The following is a 19366-nucleotide window of genomic DNA, read 5'->3' as shown; positions in this document are numbered from 1 at the left end:
ATCACTACTGTAGACCATCTCGTTTTTTTTTAAATAAATCATTTCTGTTAAAACCGGCACTATTCCATGTAAACAAACACACACTGCAGCCATTTTTTTATTTTATCGGGAATTTTATTTTTTTATCATCAAACTTTGCTGATATCATAAGGTTCTACTTTACCATCAAATGATTTTTTTTTATTACCAACTGTCATAGAATTAACTAAATTAAAAAAAAAAAACGACGAATTTCTTTCTAGATATTTATTAAAAAATTTTGTAATTAAAAATAAAAATTAATAATTTATATATTTTCATTTTAACATGAGCGTTCGAGGTGTGCACTTTTGGATTTTCCAAACTTTTTTTTTTGTTTTTTTCTGAAACGTTCCTTATATTTTTTTATTTCGAGAAAAATTATTTAAGTAACCATTAATATCCAATAATAATTTCATGGTGTACCATAAGATCTATTATAGTACAATCAAAAAAGATACTTGCCACCTTGTCAAATTACGGAACAAAATTGTGTTCAAACTTGGAATATAATACTTCTGAAATATATATCTTACCAGGGACACCACAGGTCGCTGCGCGCGATCTCGTGGCGAGCACTGAACTACTGCTGCTGCTGTCTAGCACCGGTGACTTTCCCCTTCTCCATATCTATCTTTTCTCTGCCTCAAGCTAACTATTTATTCTGTGTAGGAATGAAACCTATACAAATTATGGCAACCATTCTTATTTATATCGGTTTCATTCCTCTACGATAAGGAAATAGTTCTATAAAATTACAGCAATAATTCCTGTTTCCATAATTGTATTCATATACCAAATTTATGTTAATTTAATAATAATAAAAAATATTTTCGGATGAAAATGTAAACCATAGTAAATCGATAAGTAACGAGAGGATAAAATACGTACTTAAATTAATAAAAAAAGCCGTGGCAATAATTAACGTTAAATGAACCAAATATCGGTTTTTGCATTTAGAGATAAATTATCGTGTGGCGGCATGTTAACGATTATTTCTAGCAAACGGCGCATCAGAAATAGGGGTTGTAATATTGTCAGCTCACAAATAGGCCAAATAGAAGGCTATAAATGCGCATTGATTATTCAGGTTTACATAAACTCGAATTTATCCATAGAATTGTAAAGATGTTTATGACGTTTATTCGTTCGTAAAGAACAGAACCTAGAACTGGAAGCGGGGCAAAACGGGGTACTTAAGAAGTTTCTTAGTTTTCAGGGACTCAAATACGTCACATGTTTTTTTTTAATGAAATTTAAAGTGAATAGAAAAATTTTTCTGCCATTAAAAAAAAAATTTAACAGTTTTTCACAAAAATAAAACTTTTCGAAAGCAGTAAAAAAAAAAATCAGATGACCCTCAATTGTAAAATTTAGGGGATTCCCCCCCTGATCCTAATTTGCCTTTCCCTCCCCTATTTACTAATTATAAGATTTTTTATCTTAAACACAAACAAAAATAAACTTTCTTTTATTCAAAGAGATAAATTTTCATCTGTTGAAAAAAATATCTGATGTAAATTTATTGATGATACATTTATTTTTTCAGCAGTTATATATTTTAACTTGTCAACCCTTTGGTACCAATAGCAAGAAACTCAGGCAAAGACATAATAACTAAAAGAGGAAAAACTCTCGTGATCTCCTGGAGTACGACTCCCTCGGCGGCTATTTCACTCCGACTGGATCTGGCTCAAAACGCGTAACACGCATTTTTATCAAATGTTACGAGCGTTGAAACGGCCGGATGAAAACCAATATCTCAATGCCGCATGGGAATCCACCCTATCTACTATATTCACATTCTTTTTTTCCTTTCTGCACTTTATTCATTTATTAATCTTTGTATTGATTAACCCTTTGTATGTTTAAATAAACTTGTGGAAAATTTTAATTTCATACATCAATTTTTGCTTCATTTAACCCGATTTCATTTTCAAACATTCAATAATCATTAGTGAAAGTATGCATCCGTGAGCACGGAAATAAGTAAAATAAATTATATTTTCGGTGAAAAGAAATTTTTAGGAAGCCATAGACTCACTACAGCCTCTCACAGCAGCTCACAACACAAAAGTGGCCCTCTGAGGAGTCGACCCCGCATGCGAATTTTTTTTTTCGGGGATCAATTGACTCGAAATTAATTCCAGATTATCGGTAGGCACGGAAGTAAGTAAAATAAATTCAATTTGCGGTGAAAAAAAATTTGTAGGAAGCCCTAGACCCACTACAGCATCTCACAGCAGCTCGCAACACAAAAGTGGCCCTGTGAGGGGTCGACCCCCCAGCAAATTTTTTTTTCTGTGTGTTCTTTCAATGAATTGGTTCTTATTATTTTTTGTAGCAATAGATAACATTTTCATTTACTAAAAATGCAAACAAAAGTCGAATTGTCTCACGATGCGATGGCGATAATAATCATAAAATTTTCACAGGGTTCATTGTGCCAAATCATACTCGTATCGAAGTATATCGAAAATGAAATTGACTTAGAAGAGAAAATACTAGAAAGCTGTTTTCGAATTTAAAAAAATTGAAAAAGGAATGGATTAAATTGACATAAAAATGTAAAATATACATATGTTGTCTACAAAGATGGACTGTTGACACGAGAAAATGTATTTATTATTATTTATTTCAAGGAAGTAATAAATGTCCTCCATAAATAGTTGAAATAAACGTGGAATCAAAGGAACTGTATGATTTGTTCAGTTTTGAGGATTTTCTTCTGTGCAAATATTATGAGAACGACGCAAACACATACACACACAGACAAAAAGTAAAGCTGGCGCCGGGATTTAAACTCAAGCGTGAAAAGCTTAGACAAAGCTCCCAATTTATTGGATGAGAATCCTCTCTAGCATAAGCGCGCAAGTTCTTCTCAAGCGGTAAAGTTTCTCTCTAGGATTAACACTTTCCTATCTTCTCAATGCGTGCAACTGTTTCCGACGGCTTGTACGTAATTTTATCTTTTCTTTTTTACTCAACCAAAAACATTTTCTAAAACAATAAATCTTCAGTATAAGAAAATTTTGCGCCTAGCCACTCGCTGTTCATGAGGATGATAAAAACCTCCGTGACCTCACTTCCGGACTAAACATGATTTGAAGACAGATATTATTACGGATTAGGTAACGACAAAGAGAAATCTAGAAATAGCTTTAGACCAAGTCACCGCGAAATAATTTCCAATGGGACTTTGTGATAATGGTATATTTTTGTGTTTGTGACGAAAGTCATATTTGTATCACAATCAGAGTTTCGTGATAAAATTCAGACATATAATGAAAAGTTAAATTAGAAAAAATTGAAAAATCAACCCAAGTCGAAATCTAAAGCATACCTTGAATCTAAATGAGCATTAAAAACCTACATTAGACTTTTTAGGACATAATAATTGTAAAAGCTTGAAATGAACCAACTTAGAATTGCAAAAGCATGAATTAGACCTACACTCAGAAAATTAAGTAATTGTATTTATTAAACTAAATTTTTAATTCCAATCATCTAGAATGATTGGAACGTTTTTCAATGCTAAAATAGTCAGTGTTATAATTTTTTTTAATAGAATTAATAATTATTGGATGATAACTTCTGCAATAAATTTCGTAACAGTTACTATCAGGATGGTAACAATTACCATCGGAATGATAACAGTTACTATCAAGGATGGTAATTAATATTATTGATTGCAATGAAAAAATTGATCGAAAATTCAATAATTTTCAAGTACTGCTGCAAAATTGTAAATTTTCGAATACAAATATGATGACAAACATACTTGAGTTTTATTTAGAAAATGACAATTTTTTAAAAGTTAAAATACAAGTATTAAAAGTATTTATATTATAAACTCTTGATTGGCGTACTAGCCCCATTTTAATTTTACTTTCAAATTGTAAACAAATATTTTCTATTTAAATCCATAATTTAGTAATGTACATTTTATTGTTTAAAATTTTGAAATAAGTTACCGTACAGTCGTCTAGATCAGCGTAAAATAAAAATTTCCAAGCGAGAGAGCTTCTGTCAATATCTTTGAATGATTGAGTATGCGATTCAAAATAACAATCATCCAAGTACTGAGTAATAAATAAAATTTGGTCATTATTAACATTTAGTATTTTTTGAACCTTGTAACTATTACAATTTCTGATGGTAACTGTTACCATCTGGATTGTAAATATAACGATTTAGAATAATATTAATAATTAACTCTAGTTAACATACAGGATTATAACAATTACTATAATTATGGTGAATATTACAATCTAGATGATTTATACAATCATCTAGATAATATTCGCTACTATCGAATTGATGGCAGAAATTTTACCATAACTAGATAGTGGTTTCTATTATTTAATTTTTTGAGTGTACAAAGACATAAATCGTGAAGCGAACGTAATTATAGACAACAGAAAGACGGACTTGCAAGGAATACTACAAGAAGGTAAAATTGTTAAATTCGCGGACTACTGGAAAATTGATGCAAGTGGTCCAGTCATCTCTCCAGTGGGCTAATGACACCCAAAGGGTGAATTGGGTCCCACAGACAGCCTGGGACTAACAGAGGGTCGATTTAAAAAATTCTAAGGCTAGTAAGAATTGCTGCAAGTGATCCAGTGATTTGATCAGTAGATTAATGACAGCTAGGACTGGAATAGGACCTAGAAGCAGCCTGGGATCAACAGAGAATCAATTCTAAAAATTCGTTCGTTTCACGATATATGTCTTTGTAGGTCTAAGTTTGCTCATTTTGGTTCAATGTATGCCTTAGATTTCGACTCTGACGGGTTGTGACTTTGTCTTCAATATTAAAAAAAAATCATCACAATCATTAATCCAGCATTACAGTAATTGTGTAATAAATGTTAAACCATACAATCTATCGAGCTATCGAAAACAGCGATCAAAATGTTAGTTTTGTTTGAAGGAGTGGGAACTGATAAAATATAGCGTATCAGCAAACGGAGCGAATTGCAACGAAATGCTCGCCTATCAATTGCAGTTGCAATAAACGGAATGGACCGGAGTTGAAAGAATATACAAAGCAGAGAGAGCTACGCAGCTATTTTCGCAAAGGGGTAAATGGAGGAAAAAAAGAATACTCGCGCGAGAGAATTCGCGTCCCCGAGTCTACAGTTTTTGTGAGCCCACCTCTCATCCTCTTTTCTACCCATCCACTCTTTGTTCTGGCATACCAAATGTATGTATATAACCCCCTTCATCCTCTGTAGGTGCACATAGCCAGGCGCTAGGAACGAATAAACAAGATATATAGCCTGCACTCCGCACATACAATTATCGTTATAATCGTATTTTTCGCGAAGCTCGGTGGTATACCCGCACTACCACTATGACTGCTATACTATTACTAACAGCGCCATTGTTTCTCCCTCTTTTCACCATAAACTCGAACAACTTTTCTGTTCAGGATTTGGGAAGTGAAACGGAAACGTGAGCTGGCAACGAAAGAAACAGCGTCGCTGGAGGTTTTCACAAAACGAAGAGAAGTGGACTATAAATATTACGTCTGACAGAGTTGCTGAGACAACAAAAGAAACTGAAAACAAGTGTCTCGATAATCTGTCGCAAACAAAAGTATAAAGTACGAGATGATAAAAATTTATGGGCGAAATCAAAATTATTAATTTATTGATGAAATATTAGTCCATCATTCGATTATCAATCAACTTGAATTTCGAATAGTCTTAGATGGACATGATCAAAATAATTAGTGCGGATTCTGAATAAAAGTTTTCTTGTAGTTAAACTTACAATTATATTTTTAAAAGTACTTTCGTTTAGATTTTAGATGATTTTTGTTTTCCACGTAGAAACTCAAAACTTGAACTAGGGTTTAGTTGAAGTGTTTAAATAGGTGTTTAGCATTGCATGTAAACTATTTAGTTGCTGCAACTATTTACATTTCTCTGAGTGCGCATTGCACAGAAAAGTTTATTGAGTTATTCATTTCAAGATCATTCTAAATATAGTCCGAAGTGACACTTAAAGCTTTAAAACAAGAACATTTTAAAAATCTATAGTTCGAAAGAAAAATTTTAGATTGAATGGAAACATTCTTGATTCAAGAAAGTTTTTTTGAAAACCAAAATTTTCGAAAATAAAGTAGAAATCTCTGACCAAGACAAATTCTATTGGCTCAAGAAAATCTTCACATGGTTCCCGAAAAAGTTTGTCTTCCAAAATATTTTCTTGACTCAAGACTTTTCTTCTGTATAGTTTCAACACCCGGACCAAAATCAACAGTTTTTTGTCGCGTTAGTAAATTTTCGGTTTTCTAAAAAGAAAATTGCATTACATTTCGAAAAACTATTCTGGCCATTGTTTGCTATGTCTAAATTTTTTTTCTGTACTCAAGTTTGTAATGTCATATTAACACCAATTTTATGCACAGAAAAAATGGATTTCTTGACGTAAGTAATGTTTCTTATTATGAATTGAAAACAAAATTTTCTTAAGGCCAAAAAAAATTTCTTGGTGCAAAATAGTATTTCCTGTCTCAAGAAATTTTTTTCTCGCCTCAAGAAAGTTTTTTCTCGCATTAAGAAAATTTTTATTGTCAATTCATTATACAAAAAAAATCTTGAGTCAAGTAAAAATTTTTTTTGTAGCGAGTAAAAATTTTTTGTACTGAGAAATCCTTTCTTCCTGTCACTCTCTTAAAATTAATCAGAGGAATTCACTTTTGATCAATAGATATTCATTATTTTTTAGCTATAAGTCCGCCATTACTATAACCAGTACACGGAAAAATATATGTAGCTGCAATAGTACTTAGTCCTGTTACATGGTTCTGTGTCTCCAACAAGAATCCTGTAATAATAACAACACTAGTCCTACACGGAAAAAAATTATCGGTAGCAGCCTCCGATTAATTTTCAGTAACAGCTACCGATAATTTCTGTAGCTGCTACCGATTTTTTCCGTGTACCAGTCAATCGGACTTTCAAATTACCGTACACTGGAAAACAGACCGTCTTAAAAATACAAAGCGAAATTAATAGCTGACATCCTTTAAAATTAAACTGCACATAAAACTTCTAATTAAAGGATGTTTTTTATGTCAAAAAAAATAAAATGCTTTTAGTTTTATTTATTGGAATTTCCTAACTGTCTATTAAGTTCTACATTCATGTAGAAAATTGCACTTTTAAATCTACTCTTAGATTTTTTCCATAGTCACATAATTATCTTAAGACCTTTTTCATATCTTTCCGGCACTAAGATATTACACAACTTTTTTCGGTAATAAAAAATAAGTGAGATTGAAATACTTTTTAACCAACTTTACAAGTTTTTGAATTATTAAACTCAACATTTAAAGTTAAAAATAATTTCTAACCCAATCCAATTTTGGTTTAGTCATTTATTTTATGGCCCGTATCAACTTATCATTAATCAGAACAACATGGAGCTATTGAATTACCTTGTTAACTACGAAACTGAAACAAATGAAAGAATTAGTGAGCCGAAAACGCGGGTTTTCTAAAGAATAGTAGTGCCGCAGCAGTCGTTAAAGTTAACGACCTCTTAATTACAGGTATATATACTTTGCGTAAGTTTATTTCTACTATTTTCAGTGTATATTGTCAGGGTTCTCTATCATACCGTGTTTTTTCTTCCATGGACTGTACGAGGAATAGTCTGGCATTTATGGAGTTAACATTTCTGAAACTTGGCGTCCCCGGTCATGGAAAGAGCCTTTGGGATGAGGATACGAGAACAGAATCAAAAAAAGAACAAAGTAAAAAAAAATATATAAAAGAGGAAAAATAGCGGAAGAAAAAGAGGAAAAAGATAGGAGCGCCGAAGCGAGACGCAAGAGTGTTGCCCGGTAGTCGGGGATAATGGCAGTCTTGGAATTGCGTTATCAATCTCCAGACCCCGTTCCCCTGGCTCCCTTATTCACCCTACGGCTCTTTCCAGCTCGACTCCATTCCATTCCATTCCACCCTTCGGTGGAACCGTTCCGCTGCCCCTCGACCTCCAGCAGCTCGGGAAACTACCCCGTCAAACCCGGATCTTCCGGTAGGGGTTGCTCTCTCTGTCCCGCGCAAGCCTGATTCCACATTCTACCCCCTGCAGATGCATAACACTCCGTCCCACCGGATACATATGCATATATACTACACCGCCGTTGGTACCTTGTAACTTCTGCCACCTACACAGCAAAAATTACCCCATTCCTTCCATCACCCAACCCGTTTTAGGTCTTCCTACACTAACGTTTGCCAAGAACCCTTATTACATTTTATATTATCTATTTATGTGTTTCCGTTTTCACAAAATCACCATTACTACACCAAATCAAATTTTCGTTGTTATTGACTACAGAACACTAGTTATATGAAAAAAATTATGTGGACTACAGTTTGCAGTTAATCATTGAAGCAAACAACCCTCGCTGACCGGCTCGGATGATAGATAGTTATCGACATGGAGCTTTCGTGGACTCATCGTATCGGTTGGTTATTCCATTATTGCCACTCACGTGAATTGGATATGCTCGTATGAAAAAAAAAAAAAATGAAAGAGAGTTTACATTTATAGATTAAAAAATTTTTAGATATGCTTGGAAGATAATATAGAACATCATTCAAAATACATGTTTAATAAATTTTTAGGAAAAAAAAAATATTCAGGTGCTTGTAATGCAAATGCGTTAGGCCGTAGAATTTTTTTATTTTAAAATAAAATTTTGAAACTTTAATCAGCAAATGACATTTATATATTTTTAAATTCATTGCACAAAGTTTACATATATTTACAAATAACATCAGATATTCACAAAGTAATAGTCGCGATTGTTGTCCCGTAAATTTGGAAAAATATATATGTAAACTGAGTCGCGGTGAGTTCATAGTTAATTTACGGTAAGCTTAAAATACACATCTCCCTACTGAACCCAGCATTGCTATACAATGACCTTCGCAACAATCCGTGTTACCCATGCACTGGGAAACAAATAAAAAATATATTTAATAATTATACTCAATTCAGTTTATAATTTATACATATAATAGCAAGATTTTGTTCGTACCGGGCTGCCGTATTGGCATGCATAAGTTTCGGCAGCAAACAAAGCCACTACCAAAACTGCCAACAAAAATATCTTCATGTTAAACATCTCGTATAGTAGTTCAGTAAAGCCTTTGCTACTCTGTAAAAAAAATACCAGTATAAGTCCAAACTATCTGGGTGTGTAGATTATCCTGAGTCAAAAAACGAATTCTAGTTTATTCCTCAAAAGCCTCAATTCCTTCGATGTTTTATTTGCCGCCTAGAAAGTTACTCTAGTTTGGTAATCAAAATCCTCATTGAGAACTATGAGTTCTAAATGCGAATAATTTAACGAGTTTAAATTATAATTAAGATCTCAAAATCATCAACAAATGGAAAGTTATATTGCGGACTTGGGTTCAAATGCGGATAAAATTATTCTTTCATGTTTCGAGACTCTAATCCAGATTATGTTATTCCAGTTTACTCCTGAAAGTGGTAAAATTGGTCGCAACTAATATACTAGGAACAAACTAGGATAACTTTCTATACTGTTGTCAAACTTCAAATTCTAAATTGATCCTCCAAAACCTTTGAGAATCTTGAGACTTGAATCCGAATTTGGTTTTTGACTCGGATATTGGTGTTGAAATTAACCCCAAAAACGCCGTTGAAATAACACCGCACTAAGAGCGCAATTGTTCGCTTTAAAGAAGTAAAGTGATTAAAGTATTTCATTAGTTGTTAAATACTAAGAAAAAAAAAATCGGTCTATCGTTCAACCCTGCGGGCCAGCCCCAAAATTTCCCGCTGTTTTCGAGCTCGTTGAACTCGAAAACATTGTTGTGAGTAATACGCTCTTCGAGCTCGATAATACTTTTCTGTCATTGTTTTCAAAAAAACCATTTTTTAGCATTTCTTTCTCCCACGATATCTCGCAAACAAATTAACTGATTTTGATGGTTGAGGCGGCAATAGACGCGTTTTATTAAGTTCTAAAGCTGATTAGATTTTGAAATCGAATGATTCAATTTTTTTGTAGATATCCGAAAAAAAACGTTTTTCACTATTTTTTTAATCAACGATATCTCGTGAACGAATTGACCAATTAAGACGGTTGAGGCGGCAATCGACGTGTTTTATCAAGTTCTAAAGCTGATCAAATTTTGAAATTGATTTATCAAGTCGTTTTTGAGAAATTTCAAAAAAACCAAAAAAAAATTTTTTTTGAATTCTTTCGTCAACGGTTTCTCTTGAACGAATGAACCGATTTTGATGGTTGAGGTGGCATCAGACGCGGCTTATAAAGTTTTAGAGCTGATTAGATTTTTGAATCAATCCATTGAGCCAATTAAAAGTTATCCAAATAAAACATTTTTGAAAAAATTTTATTTTTGAAATATCTCCGAACGCACCCTACCGATTAAGCTCAAATTTTTTACAGCTTCAAGATATTCACAACCCGCGCCGAATGACACCTCAAAGATTTAAATCGGTTCATCCGTTCAAGAGCTATGAATATTTACACACATACGTACGTACGATATTGGTTTCGGTCTGATTTTCGAAAATCGAGTTTTCATCAGATCTCGAAATTTTGAGGTCTTAGGAAGTTATTCTGACTATTTAAAGTTGAAAAAAAAGTTATTTTTTTAAAGTATAAGAAGTCGAATTGTTTTTTTGAGCACAAAATAGCAGTATAAAAATTGGATTTAAAATATACTTATTTACTTACATGTATTCAGAAGCTATCGATACTTTGACTATTTACTTTATGGATTAATAATTATTCAAAATATCTATTTATATTATTTTATCCCACTATATTTAATTATGTTAACTCGTGTCTTTTATCTAACTGCGTCATCCAAAATAACTAAAGATTTTCATACATAGATGAATTATTTTATCAAGATTTATTTATATTTTCATGACATGACCCAACAGCCTTGCGCCAGGGTCACATTAAGAAACATTAATGTTATAATGAGTCGTTCCCCCACTCTTACTAAAAAAAAATTGATTGTAATGATTTTTTCACAATTATTGCAACACAATTGAATTTGAATTTAAAATTCAAAATAAAGGAAAAAACACCTGTATTTAACGAAAATCTAATAAAGTATAAAACTCAAAAACAAATTAAAGAAAAAAAATTATTCAAAAGTTAAAACTGATGATTGTAACTGTCTTTATTGCAATGAACTTTATTCGGAATCTAAGGAATTGTGGACTCAATTTAAGAATGATAGATGAGTATTATTCCGATGAGTACATTTGTGAATACTGTAAAAATTAATCGAAATGAAAAATTTATCAATTAAAAAAAAATTATTATTTTCAAATATTTTTAATGACCAAATTTGTCCCAGGCATAGAGAATCAGCCGAAAAATGAGTAAATATATTAAATTTTTTATAATTTGACGATAAAAATATGAAAATTGTACTCTTATAGTCAGCCTGTTTTCGCATATTTTCAAAAGTTACTGACATCAAATATTTTTGTACACATGCATATTTACGATGTAATTGATAAGTACATCGTAAATATCGTAAGAGTGACAAAATAAAAAGTAACGATATTATCATAAAGATCTTGTGTATACACTCTGTTAAAAAATCGAGTCTATTTTATCCCCTGGTATTAATAAATGATCAACTTACCCTATAGGTGAAATCTCATAATCTTATAGCGATATACTGTGTCAGGAGACTGTATACTACTCGTCTTCGTTTCTTGGGAAAATTCATTGGGGTGCTTTCAGAGTTGGGCGATAAGGAATGTGGATAAAGCTGAAGAATATTCTAACGATAGCTGATACCGTATTGGTAGCAGTCTAACGCATAGAATAAACTGGACAAAAAAAATGGTAAAAGGTAATACTGAGAAAAAAAAGTAAAAGGAATAGAAAAAGAAGAAAGTGTTCATGAAACATCACACGGTCCCGTTGGCCTTACAGTCGATGCCGTATCGCTTTCACAGACCCAAAGGTTACCGAATCGTTCGAAGACTATCTTAATGGTAGAATAGATCGTTTGATACTATGGCCAAGTCGTAAAGGCTACGGCTCTGGCAATTCTGTCATCCCCGGATCCCGCCTTCTTCGACTCGCGAACTACCACCTTGATTATAGCAACCCTCGATTCTCAAGAAGTTGGCTTATATAGCATCATCATCCGTGGATTTCGGTGAGAATCTTACATCCTCACACCCTTCTAATACATACACCCTATTTATTTCATGAGTGATGTAATAGCAAATGCTATTATGTCTTCTAATTATCAAGTGATCTAATAATTAACTAGTGTTTTTTTAGTGCAAGACGGTGCCCTATTCTATGAAAGACGTCATTCGGGAAATCTTAAAAAAAAAATTTTTAGCCATTTTTCATGTTTATTACGAAATAAATGCGGCTGCTATCAGAAATTTTTGCTGACATATATTTGTCACATACTCACCATATGAATTTTTATATATTAATAACGGTTTCCATATATTATGGTAATGGTTATCATAACTCTTTCACATGCGATATGGGAACTGTTACCATAATGATGGGAATTGTTCCCATACTTGTGGGAACTTTTCCCAGAAAGTATGGGCCTATATCCCATAATTCCAAGTAATCATTACCATAACCGTATGGGATGATATTTCATAAACGTACTAGGAATGGTTACCATAAATTTCTCTCCGTATAACACAGAGATTTGTGTGGATTTGACACAAAATAATCAACGGAGAAAACTTAACAGTGACGGTTTTTAACACAGACACATAATATTTTTTACTGTATATGACTTTAAAGTGAAAAGTATGAAATATTCAAATTTCAGTCTCGCGCGAGATTTAGTATCAACTGTAATTTATTAAATTTGAATTTAAAGTACTTGCCTCACGATTGCAAAATATTAAGAAACGTACGTCTGAAATTTAGGCGTTCAGGATCTAATCAGTTTAAACTTTTATCATATATATTTAATAATTTAGTAAATTTTACTATATTAGAATGGAAATAAATAAAATTAAAATTTAATAGCCTTTAACTTTTTATTATTATTGCTATCATTTAAATTATTATTGTAGGCCTGATGGCCTGATGGCCATACTGACATTGCGGCGTCCGCGACAACTATCGCCAATGTTACTATTCCCGCAATGGTTAAATCATATATGCATACAATTTCATAACCTATAAAAATCTTCGATACCATACAGTATGGCGATCCCGCCCATACTGGCATAGTGATATACGCAAAATATTTCTTACCGTGTATACTTCAGAAGCGGACGAGGAAAATTGATAGTGCAGCAATTATGATAACAATAATTGAACACTAATGTAGAATATCCGCTCTCATTCATAGCATACATGTTAATTGCTGGCTAGTTTTACATATTAACTTTAAAAAAAAATTAAAGTAAATAAATAAGCAAGTTAAATAATATAGGGGAGACCAGGGCATGACGGCCCCCTTGAGTCTAATTATTTTTTACGGCTTTTAATCTATAGGTCAACCTAATTTGGTCCTTTCTTAAGCAAATCCATTAAACTTTTACCAAAACTCAAAAAAAAATTTTTTTTTCCAGGGCACGACGGCCCACCTTCAAAAAAAGCTTTAAAAAAATTTTTGTTTTTTTTTATTGAAAAAAAATATTTTAACCACAAATATATTATTTCCGTAGCTTTACGATCCCATGGACTTCAAATTTATTAGAAAAAAATTTATTTAGCTGACGTAAGCAGTTTTATTGAAATTTTTATTTTATGATTTAAACCACAATATAATCTGTTGACCTAAAAGAGCTTTAATCAATTAATTTTTCAAATTCATTTTAGTTTAGAAAAAAAAAATTTTTTCTGAAGCAAATTTCTTTTTGGTGGTCCATTTTGCTCCAGATATCGCAGATCAGCTTACAATATCTTTAAAACATCAGAAGTATCATTATTTGACCGAAAATGGAAAAAAAAAAATATTTACAAAATTTTTGAGGGGACCGTAGCGCCCCGGTCTCCCCTATTTAGGGAAGGGTCGGATACGACGGCCCCCCTCAAAAATTTGGTAAAATTTGTTTTTTCATTTTCGGTCAAATCATAATATATCTGATGTTTTAAAGATATTTCAGGCCGATCTGCAATATCTGGGGCATAATGAACCACCTGACAAAAAGTGGACAAAAATCGTCAAGTTTGTGTCTAAAATGTATAGAAAAATATTTTTCAAATTTTAATGCGAAGCAATGTGTGTTTATTTTATCATACCTATGTTGCATAACTTGCTTATTTATCTACTTTACTTTTTTTTTTAAGTTGATAAGTCAAACTAGTCAGCAATGAACCTGTATGACAAAAATAAAAGCGACTATTTATTCTATACACAGAGAAAATGAAAAAAGAAATACTAATACAAATCAATGACTGCATTACTTTTACTATTTATTACTAAATATATAGTAAAAATTACAAAGCAGTAATTAATACTATATGCAAAAATAAAAAAATTACAGTGTATTTAGTAATTTCTGTAGAGCTCAAATGTTGTTATCATAATTGCTGCAATGTCCTTCTTCCTTGCTCGCTTCTGACGTATACAAAAAATGATAAAATGGTTATTAGACACTTGTTTTTCGACATTGAAGGCTCCCACTCAAACAATTCTGCAACTATAAAAAACCCCATTTGTTACCAATCGGTACCCAGAAGCTTCTAAAGATTCAACGGAACAGTATTGGTAAGAGATTATAACTTTTGCTTTTACATTTTAAATTATTGAAATTAAGGGTCATTCGAATAACAGATATTTGGTTACGCTGGTTGTTAGATTTCCTTAAAGAAAAATTATTTTAAAACATTGACGAATTTTGCTAGGATAACCCTGATTAAAAACATTCATTGAAAAGTATTGAAAAAGATGAGAATTGAATCCTTTTGAATAGTTTCTATACCCAAAAGTTTTCATTTGGACATAAAATTAATACTTTTCAATCCCAAAATAATATAAGAATTTCTAAACTTCCGAGGAATTGTAAAAGATTCAAATAAATTGATATTTTTAATCTTTCTGAATACTTTTCAATACCAAAAAAGTTTTGAATTTTGGAGTCACGTATGGGATTGAAAATAACTCCAATGAATTAAAATTTTTGAATCTTTCTGAATCCTTCTCAATACCAAAATAATTCCATATTAGAAGGTAATGAAATGATGAATGATTGAATTCTTTTGAATACTTTTGAATTCCATTTTAAGAATTAGAAAGAATTTAAATGATCGAAATTTCAATTCCATTCAATACTTTCCAAAACCTCCGTAAGATTGAAAAGAATTGAAATAATTTTCAATTCTTTTCAATGAATATTTTTAATCAGGGTTAAGTCATAGTACCGCATCGATTTCCTTCACAACACGGCCATATTATTAACACACAATTTTTATTAAAATTTCAACCAAAAATGCGAGTATCATTAGAAGTAACTTCAACACTTTTTAAATGTTAATGGCGACACAAAAAAAATGTTAACTTTTACGATTTATTTTTGTACGATGTATCATTGTTAGGTTATCAAATTCGTCAACTATTATTTTCTAACATTAAACTACTCTTGAACAGTAAACATGATCCTAAAGTTTGCTGACAGTTGACTTTGATCGAATTTTTTTTTTTACAATTCAATTACGAAAAAATAAATCTAAAAATATGCGCAGGTGGAAAAATAAGAAAGCTACAGATGCGATTCTTTAAATATTTTTTTTTAAACTATACGCATTATCAACTTTGTCGACTTTATTCTTTTATGTTCAATTAAGAATAATTAAAACTAATGTCACAAAAACAGTAACTAACTAAGCAGAACTAATGCTTAATAGACGTTTTTTTAACACGATTCAACTGTCGCTTCAACAAATTTAGTTTGAAAACTCAATAAAACGCGCTGATTGCTACATTAAACATCAAAATCCATCATTTAGTTTAAAAAATATCGATGAAGTATTCAAAAAATAACATTTTATGTCATTTTTCGCGGATACTTTATGATATAATGTAGTGTCTGGGATTGAAAAGTTCATAAGAAAACAATGGTATCGAAAAGTATTTTCGAGCTTAAGGAGCTCGAAAACAGCGGAATGTCTCAGAACTTTTTTCGTCGTACCTTAACAATTTTGTGCCAAAATTTAAATTGAATAATTATTTTATTTTTCAGCTTCAAGATATAAAATAAAAAAATGTCAAAAATAATTTTATTGTTATCAATTTTCGTATCGGTTGTTATCTATTATGGTGTGTATGCAGAATGTCCTGGCGGTTGGGTAAGTAATTATTACAACACAGAGACAAAAAAAACAAAGTTACAAGTAGACATGAATAGTTTTGGAAAACTTAAAATTCTAATCAATAAGTTTAAACTGACAAAACTCTAAGTTTTGACATTTCAACCCTGAAACTCATCATTTAACAAATTACAGTTGACATTAAATCTCGTGCAAGACTGAAATTTGAATATTTCATACTTTTCACTTTAATTGATTCCGAATCCACCCGATTTCTCTCTTGTACAAATTTATTTCCATATGTTACCATCACGCGTATGTCTCCTAATATATTTTTAACTTCCCGCTGAGAAACTTGCAAATTTAAAAAAAAAACAGAGGTATTGTTTTCACCCCGATTTTCGAGAATCGAAATTTCATCAGATGTCGACGTTTTGAGGTCCTAGGAAGCTATTCTGTCATTTTCAGAGATATGTGTATGTGTGTGTGCGTGCGTGTGTGTGTGTGTGTGTAAACAGCTTAAGAAGCCAAATTAACGGGATATTTTGGGGCTGGCCCGCAGGGTCAACTGACAGATTTTGTTTTTCATTTATTATTTATACGTGTAGGTGCTTATTTAGCTTCAGACTTAGTACAATACCGGCACTCAAGCTTGGCTCGGTGTTATTATTTCGATGCTTAGACAGACTTGGGCCAAGCTTAGATTTCAAGCTTCCCCTAGAGTTAATAAATCTTTCGCCAACCCTCGGCCAAGCTTGGGCCTATCGTTTCTTCTTATAAAGGCTTGGAGTCGGAAAAAAAAAATTGATTGTTTTTACTTCTCGATACACTACAACAATTTCTACTGAAAAATGAGAAATCCATAAAATATAATATTTCTTTAGTGCCATCCATCACAAGGACATGGCTGCTGTGAAGGAAATCGATGCACAACTCACTTGTTTCAAGGTAAATGTATAACTATACAAGAATATGCAGACAGAAGAACAAGTCATATCGCAACATAATTATAAAAACACAATGGAGGTTTATAAATGTATTTTATGAGTAAATAAAAATATTTTATTTACAAAAAAAATTTAAAGGGCTTGTTTTCATTTATTAGCGATGTTTCTGAAATCTTTTAGATAACTATTCTTAATGTCAGGCCATAAAAATTTTAACTTTTAGGGATCTGTTACCCGGGTCGAAAAATTTGATCTGATTTTAATCTAACTGGATTGCATTTAGACCAATTGGTCTGTATTTAAACTAGTTGATTTATTTTTGATCTTTTATAAAAATTACAAGCTGTTTTTGATTTGCTGTTTTAAAAAACAATTTCGATACAGAAGGACAAAACTAGATTAATTCTGAAACTTAGAAAAATTTTAATTCTGAAACTGCAAGAACAAAACTAGATTAAATCGTGGACTTTTAATAATTTTATTTATATATAAAAAAAAACTTATCAAAAATATTCTAAGTTCCAGAATTGATTATATTCTGTTAACTATTTAGTTTGACTTGAAAACGACGCCACCTATAAATAATTATTCTGAGCCAACTATGATGTAATAATGAGTCGGAATTTCATTCTCGTAAAGCACCATCTGTAAATAATAGATAATGGCCAGCTATTAGCTTATAGTGAGCTATTTTTAAGTTCCCGCTAAGAAAATTGTAAATTTTCAAAAATTCGGGAAGTTATTGGTTTCGGTCCGATTTACAAAAATCGAATTTTCATCAGATGTCGACGTTTTGAGGTCCTAGGAAGCTATTCTGACTAATTTCACGATGATGTCCGAGTGTATGTATGTATGTATGTAAATACCTGTATATTTTGAACAAATGAACCAACTTTGAACTTTAAGGTGTCATTCGACGCGGCTTATCAATATTTTGAAGCTGTAAGAAAATTGAACTTGATCGGTAGGGCTCGTTCAGATTTTTTCAAAATTGTTTTTTTGGGTAACTTTTACTGGGCTCGATGGTTTGATTCCAAAATCAACTGGGCTCTAAAACTTTGTAAGTCGCGTGAAATGCTACCTCAACCATCAAAATCGGTTCATTCGTTCAAGAGAAACCGTTGACGAAAGAATTCAAAAAAAATTTATTTTTTATTTTTTTTTAAATATTTCAAAAACGACTCGATAAATCGAATTCAAAATTCGATCAGCTTTGGAACTTGATAAAACGCGTCGATTACGATCTCAACCGTCTCAATCGGTTTATTCGTTTGAGAGATATCGTTGGAGAAAAATTAGTAAACAACTATTTTTTTCGAAAAGAACGGCATACAAAACGATTTTCAAGCTCGAAGAGCTCGAAAATGTATTCACGACAAAGTTTCCGAGCTTAAAGAGCTCGAAAACAGCGGGAAGTTTTAAGGCTGGCCCGCAGGGTCAACCGATAGACAGATTTTTTTATTTGAAAACAGCGGCATCTATAACCAATTGTTTTAAGCCAGCTGTGAGGCAATGGTGAGTCAAGATTTCATTCTTGTACACCGCCATCTGTAAATAATAAATATTGTTCACTCACGAGATATCGGTGAGCTAAAAATATTCTTGAAAAAAAAAAAGCCAACGGTGAGCTCGTTATTAGCTAAATCTGCTAGCTAGTAACGCTGAGCTAGTGACTCTAAACATATCTTCATTAGCCAGGATTCTACTCCGGTAAGGGCAAAACTAGATTATATTTTACATATGAATTGAATATTAAAAGAAATAAAATTGAATAAAAGTAACTTAAAATTTTTAGTTGATTTAAAACAAATCAAATTTTTCGACCCAGGACGCCATATAAAAGCGAGTATTTTTTTTCAATGCACTAACAGCTTCTATACTAGCAGGAAGATAAAATAAGATATCTTTAGGCATATGCCTGTTAAAATAAGAGCCCTTAAAGTTAATATTAACAGGTGTCTCATCGCGATTTTCTATTTTCCATTTAAATAACATCTGTTCAAAAGTTATTGAAGTTTGCACTCTAATGCATAGTAAATTTCGAGATCTTTTTAATTTTCCGGCGAATCTATCAGACTTATCACAAAACGGCATGAGATCT

At 31.9% G+C, this 19366-nt stretch overlaps 1 protein-coding gene and 1 long non-coding RNA gene across 6 annotated transcripts in view; one reads left to right on the top strand and one right to left on the bottom strand.

Moving 5' to 3' along the window:
• Positions 1–19366, bottom strand: part of LOC130668593 (homeotic protein ultrabithorax) — a 639564-nt gene that overhangs the window by 323967 nt on the left and 296231 nt on the right. The gene's annotated exons all lie outside the window — the stretch shown is intronic.
• LOC130668599 (uncharacterized) lies at positions 14726–17367 on the top strand. The gene is made up of 3 exons (XR_008990053.1): positions 14726–14780; positions 16252–16357; positions 17203–17367. It is a non-coding gene; the product is annotated as an uncharacterized LOC130668599 (long non-coding RNA).

Source organism: Microplitis mediator, chromosome 5 (assembly GCF_029852145.1).
Source record: "Microplitis mediator isolate UGA2020A chromosome 5, iyMicMedi2.1, whole genome shotgun sequence".
In the NCBI taxonomy this organism is placed as follows: Eukaryota; Metazoa; Arthropoda; class Insecta; order Hymenoptera; family Braconidae; genus Microplitis; species Microplitis mediator.
This window is presented reverse-complemented; position numbering and strand designations above follow the sequence as displayed.